The sequence below is a fragment of the Lagopus leucura genome, unplaced genomic scaffold (assembly GCF_019238085.1).
Source record: "Lagopus leucura isolate 7727_CA_CO unplaced genomic scaffold, USGS_WTPT01 Super-Scaffold_100008, whole genome shotgun sequence".
Classification (NCBI taxonomy): domain Eukaryota; kingdom Metazoa; phylum Chordata; class Aves; order Galliformes; family Phasianidae; genus Lagopus; species Lagopus leucura.
Genome location: NW_024962265.1, coordinates 4,497,263 through 4,510,840, shown reverse-complemented (window position 1 = coordinate 4,510,840; position 13,578 = coordinate 4,497,263).

Below are 13,578 nucleotides of genomic sequence, written 5' to 3'. Positions count from 1 at the left end.
TTCCTTCCTTCCTTCCTTTGATAGAATGAGGGTCAAATCCATCTCTGTTGACTTTCAATTAATTTCTCATCTACTTCTTTATAATCCCATGTAATTAAGCTCCATCAGTTTCCAAGTGTTTGCGCTCTCAGGTCACATTCATTTTACTGGCCTTAAATAGTCAGGTTGCATCTTATAGAATTATAGTCTGTGAGGAGTAGAAATACGGAGGAAGGAAAATCAAGGAAAATCAAGTCAAAGCATTGAGCTATGGCAAAATCAGCGGTATCATTATCCTATGGAAAATAAAGTTTCACAGGAGAAATTTACCTCAGTAATAGGTAAACTGAAATAGAATTTTAGAATCATTTGAGTTGGAAGGGATTCTTAAAGATCATCTAGTCCAACTCCCCTGCAATGAACAGGGACAAACATAGCTAGATCAGGTGCTCAGAGTCCTGTTCAGTCTGACCTTGAATTTCTCAACTACTGGGATATCCACCACCTCCCTGGGCATCTTGTTCAAAAGCTTCACTATATTTATTGTAAAAAAATGCTTCCTTATATTGACTCTCAAACTTTTCTCTTTTAGTTTGAAACCATTTCTCCTTGCCCTATCACAACATCCCCCGCTAAAGAGTCTACCCCTTCTTTCTCATTAACCTGACTTTAGATAAGGAAAGGTCACTCTGTTGTTTCCAGAGCCTTCTCTTCTCCAGGACAGACAGCTCCAGCACTCAGCCTGTCTTTTCAGGGTAGGTGTTGCATTCCTTGGAGGTGACACAGGAGAACCAGCATGGCTGCACCAAGGGCAAATCCTGCTGGACCAACCTCATGGCCTTCTATAATACTGACGCTGCAACAATGGATAAAGGAAGAGCCACTGATGTAATCTATCTCAACTTTGGTAAGGTCTTTGACAATGTACCCCACAGCATCCATCTCTCCAAATTGGAAAGATATGGATTTGACGGGTGGACTGTTCAATGGATGAATAACTGGTTGCAGGATTGAGTCCAGAGAGTAGTGGTCAATGGCTCAATGTCTGGATGGATACCAGTGATGAGTGGCATCTTATGGGGGTCAGTGCTGAGGCTGATACTCTTTAATATTTTCATCAGTGACACTGACAGTGGGCTCGAGTAGGCTTAACAAGTTTGCTGATGACACAAAGTTGTGAGGAGCAGTGAACACACCAGAGGGAAAGGATGCCATTCACAGGGACCTAAACAGCCTGAGCTAGGGGCCCAGGTGAACCTCATGAGGTTCAACAAATCCAAACGTGAGATCTTGCACCTGGGTTGATGGAACCCTCACTAACAATACAAACTGGTTAATGAAAGGATTAAGTGCAGCCCTTCTGAGAAGGACTTGGGGATACTGGTGGATGGGAAGCTGGACATGAGCCAGCAATGTGCCTTCACAGCCCAGAAAACCAATTATAACCTGACCTGCATTAAAAGAGGTGTGGCAAGCAGGTTGAGGGAGGTGATTCTGCCCCTCTACTCTGCACTGGTGAGGTCTCATTTGGAGTACTGTGACCAAGTGGGGAGTCCTCAGTACAGGAGAGACACAGATCTGTTGGAGTATGTCCAGGGAAGGGCCACAAAAATGATTCGCAGAACGGAGCACCTCTCCCACAAGGACAGGCTGAGAGAGCTGGGGCTGCTCAGCTTGGAGAAGTCTGTGAGGTGACCTGAGAGTGGCCTTTCCAGACCTAAAGGAAATCTGTAAGAATGAGGGGGACAGACTCTTTAGCAGAGTCTGTGGTGATAGAACAAGGGGTAGTGGCTTCAAGCTCAAAGAAGGTAGATTTGGGTCAGATCCAAGGAAAAGGTCTTTTACAGTGAGTTTGGTGAGGCACTGAAACAGACTGCATGAAGGTACAGTGGAGGCTCTGCAGACTTTCAAGGAGAGGCTAGATCAAGCCCTGGGCAACCTGATTCAGCTATGTATGTCCCACTGTAGGGGAGTTGGACTAGATGATCTTAAAAGGTTCCTTCCATCTCTAAGGATTCTACAACAAAAGTGTATTCCTACACCTGTACATACTTCACAAAATACTCGAAGTTCTGGTGTTACATTACTAATCAGCATCACATTGCATGGTCATGAGCAAAATCATTTACAGATAAACCATTCTTCAAGATTATAAGATGAACCCTAAGTAAGCCCAAAGTTTTGGTAGTATGAGTTTAGGAGTTCACTTTTGTTCAAAAAGTGTTAAATGCATGTTAAAAACATGTTAAATACAACCTTAATCACTGAACTCAGTGCTCACTGTTGCTAGGCAGATGGGCTGCAGGTGGTAGTTGGGTTTTAGAGATCCCTGCATTTTGGAATCTTACTGTTTGAGAGAGAAACTCAGGTTAGAGCCTGTCAAGAGACATACCTCAAAAATTTGGCAATTAATATTATCTGCTTACAGACAGGATCTTGCAGCTTCAGAATCTTATGACCTCTGTTCTCTTTCAGTCTGTCAGGTGAAAGGCGTTTGGAAGTGCAATGTAGCCCTGAAGAAAGATTGTGAGGAAAGGAGCAGGGAGATAACCTTATGAAAGCTCATTCAGTGTTAGAGATTTTGCTGTGGTAGTTCCTCAGAGAACCTAATCTGGGATATGTGCTCCTTTTCTAATTTAAAGCAAAATGACTACCTCCTTCCTTTCTCTTGTTCCTTGTGATATGGGAATGAAGATCAAGTATGCAAGAACTTAATAATATTCATCTTTTTCTCTCTTGCTATATGCAGCTTTTGCAGTGATCTAGGCATTCTTTGTTCTGTTCTGGGATTTTATTTTTAGAGGTAGCACACCATAATCAGTTTGAATTTGGTAAGATATATGCACTTCACTGATCAGCTCCATGTTGGGATACGTTTTGCTGACAGGACAACTGAGTATTCAAGAACAAGAAGAATGGAAAAAGCTTTTAAAGAATACATAGAATCATAGAATCATAGAATCATAGAATCACCAAGGTTGGAAAAGACCTAAAAGATCATCCGGTCCAACCGTTCACCTATTCCCAATAGCTCCCACTAAACCATGTCCCTCAACACAACATCCAGCCTTTCCTTGAACACCCCCAGGCTCGGTGATTCCACCACCTCCCTGGGCAGTCCATTCCAGTGCCTGACCACCCTTTCTGAAAAGTAATACTTCCTCATGTCCAGCCTGAATCTCCCTTGCCGTAGCTTGAAACCATTCCCCCTGGTCCTATCACTAATGACACGAGAGAAGAGGCCAACCCCCAGCTCACTACAACCTCCCTTCAGGAAGTTATAGAGAGCAATAAGGTCTCCCCTGAGCCTCCTCTTCTCCAGGCTGAACATTCCCACCTCCTTCAGCCTCTCCTCATATGGCCTGTGTTCCAGACCCCTCACCAGCTTTGTTGCCATTCTTTGAACACGTTCCAGGGCCTCAATATCTTTCTTGCAGTGAGGGGCCCAAAACTGGACACAGTACTCGAGGTGCGGCCTCACTAGTGCTGAATATAGGGGAACAATCACTTCTCTGCTCCTGCTTGCAACACTGTTTCTGATGCAAGCCAGGATGCCATTGGCCTTCTTGGCCACCTGGGCACACTGTCGGCTCATGTTCAGCCGAGCATCAATCAATACCCCCAGGTCCATTTCCTCTACGCAGTCCTCCAGCCACACCGCCCCAAGCCTGTAGCGTCACCTGGGGTTGTTGTGACCAAAGTGCAGGACCCAGCATTTGGCCTTGTTGAAACTCATCCCATTGGCTCCAGCCCAGCTCTCCAGCCTGTCCAGATCCCTCTGTAGGGCCTCGCTACCCCCAGGCAGATCCACACTTCCAGCCAATTTGGTGTCATCTGCGAATTTACTGAGGGTGCACTCGATGCCCTCATCCAGGTCATCAATAAAGATATTGAAGAGGACATAAAGATATTGAAGAGGACATAAAGATATTGAAGAGGACATGTTAACATAATGTTAACAGCACAAAACCACTCACCTCAGTGCTGAGATATGTGTCAAGAAATCATAAGTTTTAAAGTTCCTATTATTTTTGCTTCTTTTTATGTAGGGTTTGGTCTGAGATCCTTGTTCAGCTGTTAATTTTGACTTGGCAATATGAGACATGGGAGAGGATGGTCCAGTCTTCCACGTCCATGAGAACTGGCAGGGTTGTCTTTCTTTCTCTGCCACTGTCCATCAGCAACCTAGATGAGAGCATATAGACAACAAACACAATGCTGAGATGAAAGAAGATTAAAAAAAAAAAAAGGAAAATGGTATCAGAAAAGAAAGAGCTTCACATGAAAGTGTTATACTAGTTTGTGCATGGTAAAAATGTGCAAATAAGAACTATAATGAAAGATAGAAAATGGGGTAGCTCTGAAGTTTCATCTTAACCTCAGGAACATTGCAAGCATAGTTGCTACTATAACAAATTGATTCTGTTCAAGTCAGTGAAGCATCACAATCATGGAAGAAATACAAAATAATTTTCAGGAAAAAAAAAGGGTAAGAAATTGCTAGTATGAGACACAAATACACATCCAGAAAGAGGTATTTTAAATAACTGATAGCATCTACAACTCTAAAGAGAATCAGAAGTAACAATTACTTTGTCTGGTGCTGATTCTTCCACACCCTGAAAAGGAAGGAAGAGGGGCATGAATTTCACATTGGGAAAAGAGAAAAATAAAAATAGAGAAAAGTGTCAAATGGTGGGTGTTCTGCTCACAAATAAACAAAATTGCTTCTTACAGGTTCTTGGCAATACCAGGCAAAGTATTCACAATAATCATATACTGGTTAATCATCACATGCAGATAAAAGAGTTGACCTCACCCAACTGGTGAGGGGAATCTCTAGCTATGCGGCATTCCATCACCGAAAGCAGCCTAGACTCAAGAGTTGTTTTCCCTTTGGCCCTTACACAAGTCCAGGGTGGCTCTACCTTGTGTACACTCTTAGTGATTTAGAGAGCATAAGTGCAAATATTTTGCCTGTGCTCCCCAGGCCAAACACACTACTTCACCAGGTGCCCAATCACCAGTTCAAGCTGTGACCTAACTGTTCCCCTACAATTAGAGGTGAGAATCTTTCTAAGAGGATAGAGAAAAGAGATACAGGGAATTTGCAAAGAGGGCAAAGAAGAAAGGAACTGTGAGGCCAAAGTAATTTAACATGTTTAATGTCAAAACTGATCTGGCTTAGTAACCATATTTCCTTGTAAAATCAAAGAAATTAAGAACATAACAATTATTTTCAAGATCAAGATCTCAAGTTGTTTTCCTCAAATGCTTTCCTCCCTCCAGTGATTTTCCAGTGAATTCAGACCCCACTCCATTGTCAGCTCAATGGCTCATGTGCAGAGTATTTTAACTGTAGATGGAAAGCGACCATTACCATGTGACAGAACATTGTTACACTGGTGAAGAGAACTCAGGAGGTATGGAATAGGTCTATGGAATGAGCTCTCCCTGAGTTATTGTGCACCATATTACTCTCTGATTGAAATGTAGAGTACCTGACTTTGTTTTGTTTTCTCTATATGAAGGATGAAGCCAACTTTCTAAAATACCAGTATCACTAAGTAGCACTTATGGCACATCCACTAGCAGAAAGACTGGTGAACAAATAGTACCAAGAGGTGAATTTCTTAATTAAATGCTCACAGATATCACTTCAGTAATTTTGAAAGGACACAGAACCTCCACCATCAAATAATCTCCAAAATTCAAAGCGCTATTCCCTGTTTTTAATATTCTCTGCAGCAGTAGCTCTTCCTGTTTTATTCCATGATGTCTCAGCATTTGAAAGATCTGAGGCCTGTGGTCTCAGTCCAGCAACATGTTTGAGCACATATTCTTCACTAGTATTGCAGAAATTCTTGAGCTGATGTGATTTGTTGAAACGCAGTGCTCCACATCTGGAAGTACTGAGGTCACTGTCTTCTCCCTATCTCTGTTTGAACTAGTTCCACTGCTTGGACTACTTCTATTAGTAAACACACAGGTACTTCCAAAGCATCACAGGGATAAAATAACAAAAAACAAACAAACAAACAAACAAACAAAAAACACAACCCAAATCAACTGGATTAACAAGTTTCCATTGGTTTCAAATAGAAGGAAAATATGTATAATTTCTGCGTGGCATCTTTTTCTCTACCCATTCCACATACCAATTTATTCAGCCTTTCACAACATAACATTGTTGCATAGAGTACCATTTGTGGAATAATAAATCATTTGTTTTTCAGCTCCAAATGCAATATTATTTAACTTTAGAAAATAAAATAAATGAATGAATAAATAAATTAAATAATAAAAATCCCTCCCAAGAGAAGGGGGTCTGGAATCAGTATAAGTAATACAAGAGTACATTTTGATACACAAGGAAATGATATTCATAGCAGCCTAGGCAGATTGCAAACAGATGTTGCTAGAAAGTGAATCTATTATTAAATTAATTTGCCTTTTCACCCCCAAGAGTCTGTAAGACATAAATCAGATATGTTTAATAAAAATCGAGTTTGCCAAAAATATTCAGCACTCAGGCACATGCAATGTGACACTGACAGAACTGTCTTTTCTGTCACAGCTCTGAACATAATTAATTAAAGATCCCATTCTTAAGAGATGTTAGCCAGAACTGATTTTAGGGGCAAAATCACTCAGAGTGGGGCATGCAAACTTTGTAAGGAGAAAGCAGGTGAGCCTGACAAACTGATATTGGCCAGAAAAAGATAGTGTTTTTCCAGTAGATGGACAGTACCAGTAGCTGGTCAGTGTGGTTTGTAATGTCCGGCAACAGGAAAAGTTTTGAAGCAAAATAGGTCAGGAAAACATTTGTCTTCAATCGTGGATTAGGAATGGCATGATAATTTGTTAGGGAAACATTCCCTTCTGGTGACAGCTAAGTTACAGTTCATCACTTTTATCATACTTTAAGAGAAAGTGGAAGAAACCAGATAAATTTTGCAGGTGCTTAAGAAGCAATTCTATGTCTCCATCCAAGCATCTGATTATTAGGTTATCACAGCATCCTTATTGCAGACATTCAAGGTCTGTTAAAATAAAATGTTAATAGCATGCCCAGTGAACAGCTAATTCAGAAATATAGATGGGTGGTGGCTGGCAAGTCATGGAGCATAAATCTATACCCTTGCTAGCACAAATGGTGCAACTCATGTAGATCAAAGCCAAGACCTGTAACTCATCAATGGATACACACAGTATCTATTAATGTTATCACTGCTCTGCCTGGGTCAGTTAGCATCTCACTGAAAAAGCAGTAAAATTGAGGATTCCCAGAAAACTGTTTATTGCCTGACATTCTACAGTAGCGAGTAAAGAGCAGGGTTCAAACATTGGCCTCTGCTTGAGATTCACAAAAATTTGGTTCTAACAAGAAAAAATCAGGCTGATGATGTTTGGGTTATGAAATGTTATTTCAGATAAAAACTTAAGTAGGTGTCTAATGGCTGTGCAAACTTAAAGCCTAAAATATCAAGCACGTATTTTAGGATGACAACTCGTTCACATTTTCACTTGTTTAGTCTGTTCAAAACCATCTATTGGACCGTGCTAGTTTACAAAGAATCAAGTATATAGCTACGATAACCAGGGGTAACTATACTACCTTCTTTACCTTTTTTACTTGTAAGCTGTTTTTTCTGGACACCCTTTAAGATCTGGAAATTCAATTTGAACTGAATTCTTGGAAACTGATTTACAATGATTTTGAAGGACTGTATATAGCAATGCTGTGGGGATGAAAAAAATAATGAAAGGAAATCATTTAAAATGTTCCTGGCTAGAAATAGGACAAAAGTGTATTCTGACAAGTAATAAGATTCTAAAGATCACGTTTGGGCTGTCAGGAAGGATTTTTATTTTAATGAAGTGATGACTGGGGGCCAAACTCATTATTTCTATCTTTCATACAAGTTTGAGCAACAGCAGTGAGGAAGATAGGAGTGGGAAATTCTTTCCCCTCCCATTACTTCCTGCCAAATAGGGAAGGATAAGCACTGAGGCCCTACACTGGCTCTCTCCAACCTTTCCAAGAGCTCAGGCTGTCAGCAACACTGTGATATATCTGTGAGCTGGAAGAAAGCTCTGCCACTGACATCTTTCTGATGCTCCCCTATCCTTCTTGCCTAGCCAGGCCATTGGAGCACTTCTGGAGCAGGCTTTTCCCAGCCAGTCATGAGCAAGCTCAGTCCCATTAAAGCTAAATTAACATGGCACCAGCTCACTGGTCTGGCTTACACCTCTCTCCTTTCCATCCAAATTCCCAGAATGCCTTTCCAGTTGTTTTTATTTTTAGTTTTTTTTAAATATAGATATACATTTTATTAATTAATGAGTGCTTTTAACTCTGGGAACAAAGAAAAATTTTTAAATACACTGACTGTATTTATCTGTTTTTAATTGCAGCCTCCTGCTCCCAGGAGCAGTAAGTACAGCCTATAGGATGTTGCAGTTTGACTTGCACTTAGCTGAAGCGTGTCAGTACTGCTGGATGTGCTTCTTGCACAGATGCCATCCTGGCAGACTAGAAATATTTTGGGCAGTGCTGATTATGATAATAATGAGCAACAATGGGCAGTTCACAAGTCTGGGAGATTTCATTATGTTTTGAACACACAAGCTCTTCTCACTGCCATTGATTACTGTTGTTTATCAACTAAATGTCTCCAACCTAAAATCTGAATAATCCTTGCAATGTTTTAGTAGAAGAAACAATAATAAAAACTTCCTATTCTCTTCAGAAACATAGGTTTTTATTTTAATAATGTAATGAACCCAGAAAGACTTATGTTACTGTTAGAATATAAAATAAACCAAATGGAACCATTTGTAATCAGGATTTTATCTGAGCAGTGTGCTCTATGTATCAGCCACTGCCTATAAGATTGTGTTCCATTATACGGCAGCAGTAATAGGAAAGAAACTAAACTATTTGCATCAACAATAATGCAACCAATTTTCAAGACTTGCATGTCAAAAATCCATTATTCCAGACATGATTACCTGGAACTGCCAATAACAATTGTCACCAATTACATTTTTTTTTTCAACACAGCAATTTCATTTCCCTTTCCCCACCCCATCTTTTCTTCCTTTTCCTTTTTGTCTTATTTTTAATCTTTTTTTTTTTTTTCTTTCTTTTTTTCATGAAGGTAGGGTAATGTCTCCATCACTTAGATTAGAACACCACATCTAGTATAAGCAGCAGATGTTAATACAGAGAGGCAGAACGTCTCCATTTTTGCACTGTTAATTCAGCTTACTGAGCCAATTTCACAATTCTCACATTCCTTGGTCCTAAGAGAAAACACTAATTTAGATTGTTAGAATTGACACAGGTTAGGGTGTAAAGGGTAATTAGCATGAGATCCTACACAAAGTGTTTTTAGCACCATTAATCAACACCCACCTATGAATATACATTTTCGGTCAGAAGTGGTTTTGAATAGTTCTGAAAAAATCTCTAAAATACTTTGTATTAGTTAAAAACAAAAACAAACCAAAAAAGCCTGTAGAATTTGGTTGGAAGCATTTTCCAGTGAAAGTATCTAATGTGCAATTAAAACAGAGCTTTTATTTTACACATGGGAATTATTAAAAACCCGTAAAAGCATTCCAGATAAACATATGTATATGATCCTTAAGATTTTAGGGGGATTTGTTAAAAAGCAAAAACAAATCAAAATGAATTAGATGATTTGGGGTTATTCCACTTTCTCATCCTCGACATCAGAAAAATTACTTAGAGTTATGTAAAAAAAAATAAAAATCTGCTTTGCACTCCATTTCATTAACACATACATAGTTCTAGTAAATTAGGTTTTCATTAGTGCAGACTGATTTAATTTTCCTTGAAAATGCTACTTGGGATGGGAAAATTCAATATAATTTTAGAATATTTAATCTAGGAGTACATCCTTCATAAAATCTACATTACTGTTACAGTTAATATGAATTATTTAAATGATACAAAATGATCAGACAAACTACTCTGAAAAGGAATCCCTAAAACAAATAAACAAAATAAACAGATTAGAAATATTTGTGTAATAAAGAATGGAATTCTGTAACTTGGGCAATCTTCTTGCTGATAATTTACAGAAGGTAAAGTTAATTTACAGAGGTTGAAGGGATCTCTGGGTCCATCTGATCCAACTCCTGCTCAAGTAGGGACACCCAGACTTATGCCCAGCATCATGTCCAGCTCAGTTTTGAAGATCTCCAAAGAGGAGACTCCACAGCTCCTCTGGCCAGCTTGTACTAGCACTCCATCACTCACACAGTAAAGAAACACATGTTCAGAGGGAACATCATGTGTTCCAGTTTGTCCCCATTGTCTTTAGTTCTGGACCTGTGCACCACTGAAGAGTGTGCCTCTATCCTCTCTGCATCCTCCCTTCAGGTATTTGCAGGCAGTGATGAGACATCCCTGTGCCTCTTCTTTTCCAGGCTGAGCAGTCCCAGGTCTCTCAAACTTTATTCACAGCAAAGATGCTCCAGTACCTTGATCAACTCTGTGGCCCTTTGCTGCATTCTTTCCAATACCTTCCCTTGTACTAGGGGCCCAAAACTGGACACTATATTTCGTGTGTGGCCTCACCTATGATGCATAGAGAGGAAGCATTAATTCAGGTTCAATAAAAATTGTATTTCCTAAATTGGATGAGTATAGACATAAAAATTCTAACTGCCAAGGACAAAATGTTCTAGGCATTTTCATGCTAAAACAGAGAAGTCAAGTAATTATTGTCTCTAATTGGCACTTCCACAAGATGTAATAATCTTTACAATGCCCACAGTCAAGTGGCACTTAAAAAGGTGAAAAATTATTTCTTGCCTAGGGCAAAAAAAATAACAAGAAGAAGAAAGAAAGAAAAGAAAAGTTTTGCAAAGGGAAAGGGCTATGAATATGATCAATGTACAGCTTATGCTTAAGCTTGTGCATTTTAACACGTGCCTATAAGGCTATTTTGATAATATCTGGCATACTTGAACATTCTATTGTTTCAGTGTTTGTTCAGTGCAGGTGGGATTCAATTTCAGGATTTGACAATTAATTTGGGTGCTGTAGGAGCCTCTGTGGGAGCTAAAGACATAGCTACTCCTTTTCTGCACAGGGTAGATGTAGGACTTTATTCAGCTGTATATATACCTGTTCTATATGCCTAATTATATATATATATATGTATGAAGTATATGTATGTAACTCAAGTTGTCTCAACCTCCACTCATGACCATGAGAGGCCTGAGTCTTCTTGAGATCTATGCCACATTAGCCAACTCTGTGGAAATCAAGGCATTTTAGGAGGCAGCAGATGTCTACTTTAGCAACTAAATCAAGCCCTTTATGTTATGGTCAGAAGTGTTTGAACCAGTTGTCCCTATTTATGTATGTACTGCCAATGAAGGTATTGTAGAGCATCTCACCTGGGTACCATATACTACTCCAGAAAACATGTATGTCATGTGTCCATGCAAGCACCATATAAATGTACTAAATACACTCAAGCTTCTAAGGTTACTCTAGATGTCTGCATAGAGAACTAAACTTGGCTAAAAAGAGACTGAGATATTAAGGTGGTCCCTGTACTACAGTCCTACTCTTGCAGACTGAAAAACTCTATGGACGATAATGGAAAGCTAGAAAAAAAAAATTCTCGTAAACACTTGCATGCTACATATCTTATCTGAATATGGAACTGCATCCCATCCTTAGAAATAAGTTCATTTACCTATGCATAGACATCTGGTGCCATTTGAGATGCCTGAGGGTATCCAAGACATCTGTATAGACCTGACAAATATGATGCAGGACCTAAGGGAAACCTGTGACCTTTGGAGCTGGAGCTGGAGATAGGCAGATGCTTATGTCCAGGTAACTGAATTTTGTTTAATACTATATTAACAGGCCTACAAACAAGTAACCACTAATGCTTTTTTTTGTTGTTTGTTTGTTTTTTTACTAAGATCTGAGAAATCAATAGAGTTACTTGTATTAACAGTATGAGATAATAGAAGGATTCAAAATGGAGAAAATATACAAATCAGCTGTAGAAAAGAAGAACATAATTACTGATGTGAAGTCATAATTACTAATGTAAAGTAACAACTAAAGTAGCTCTCTCTTGAAACAAAATTCTATTGCACAGCTAATCAAATGGATGGATAAATTCATCAATCCAATAAAGTGAAATATTCATTTTTTGACTGTACCTAGTAAAAAAAAAAAAAAATTATATATACATATATATATATATAAAACTCTTGTTGACTTTTACAGAGTTTTACTGCACAACATCCCCACCTGGAGCTGTAAAATTTTCATTCATAATTATCACAGCTCAACTCACTGCTTAAAGAATTATCTAATGATTACAAATGGAGATGCCCTGATGGAAAGGAAGTTACTTACCCAAGATCAGAGAACCACACACTGTGGCCAGACAAAACCACAATGTCTTCTTTCATAATAAAGCCAACCTTCTTTGCACCAGATGTTCTCATCCTTGAAACTCTGACTTCATATCTACAATGATACAGATAAACTGAACTGTTAAATTTAATAGTGTAAGGTCCAAAAGATTTCTTGTTTCCTGGTTCTGTACTTCTATCACTCTGAGAAGTCTGTATGAGCAGGCTATTGACCAGAAATTTTCTTGCGATAAAATGTTCAAGTCTCTGCACTTAAATAAATCATCTATGCTGAAAGAAGAAAAGATCAAATAATAGCATCAACTAACCTTGGAAAGAAAATAAATTTATGTACAGATTTTTATTTTTATTTTTAATAAAGCATAGATAATTTTTTATGGTTTTTTTTTTTTCTGAAATAATTTTCATGTCTTAAATTTTCTCACTTTTATTTGGTATGATTTGGCTACAAAACAATAACAATAAGAAGAACTGAATTCGCCCAGCTCTAGTGCAAACAAGTATGTCAATTAGTGTTAAGTATTGTAGGTTTTTTATTCAACCATATGTCCATTTTGGCTAGGATTGAGGCCAGTTGCTAATTTTATACAAGACAAACAGCTGCTGAGTAGAAAATCTTGGTATTTGCTTGCCTAAGATTAATGCAAAACAGTAAAAGACAGAATTCTTTCTTTAAAGGTCATTGCAGGTCAATAGGTATTGACCACTTAAGGAAAAGAATAGCTTTGTAGGACTACTTTAGTAAATGTTTTTCTAACTGCTTTCTTCAGCACAGCTCACAAAGGAGGCAAATGTCCACAAGCAACTGAAAAATAGATATATTTCTAATAATCTTTATAAGGAACTCACTGAATCCTCCTGTTTTTATAAGAATAAGAATGTAGGCAGTCATTTCTTGAGGTATTCAGGAAATATGTAGATGTTGTGGTTAGGAGCATGATTTAGTGATGCAATATTAATCATAGGTGGATGGCTCGCTTAGGTGATCCTAGAGGTCTTTTCCAACCTTAATGATTCTATGATTCTATGTGCCTTGAATAGATCTTGTCCTTTTCTTGGAGAAAGAGTGGGCAGCAGAGCTGAAGTGTTGCTAAATGGATGCAGCACCCAGATTATTAAGCCATCAGATGGACAAATTTGCTTCTAAACCACCTG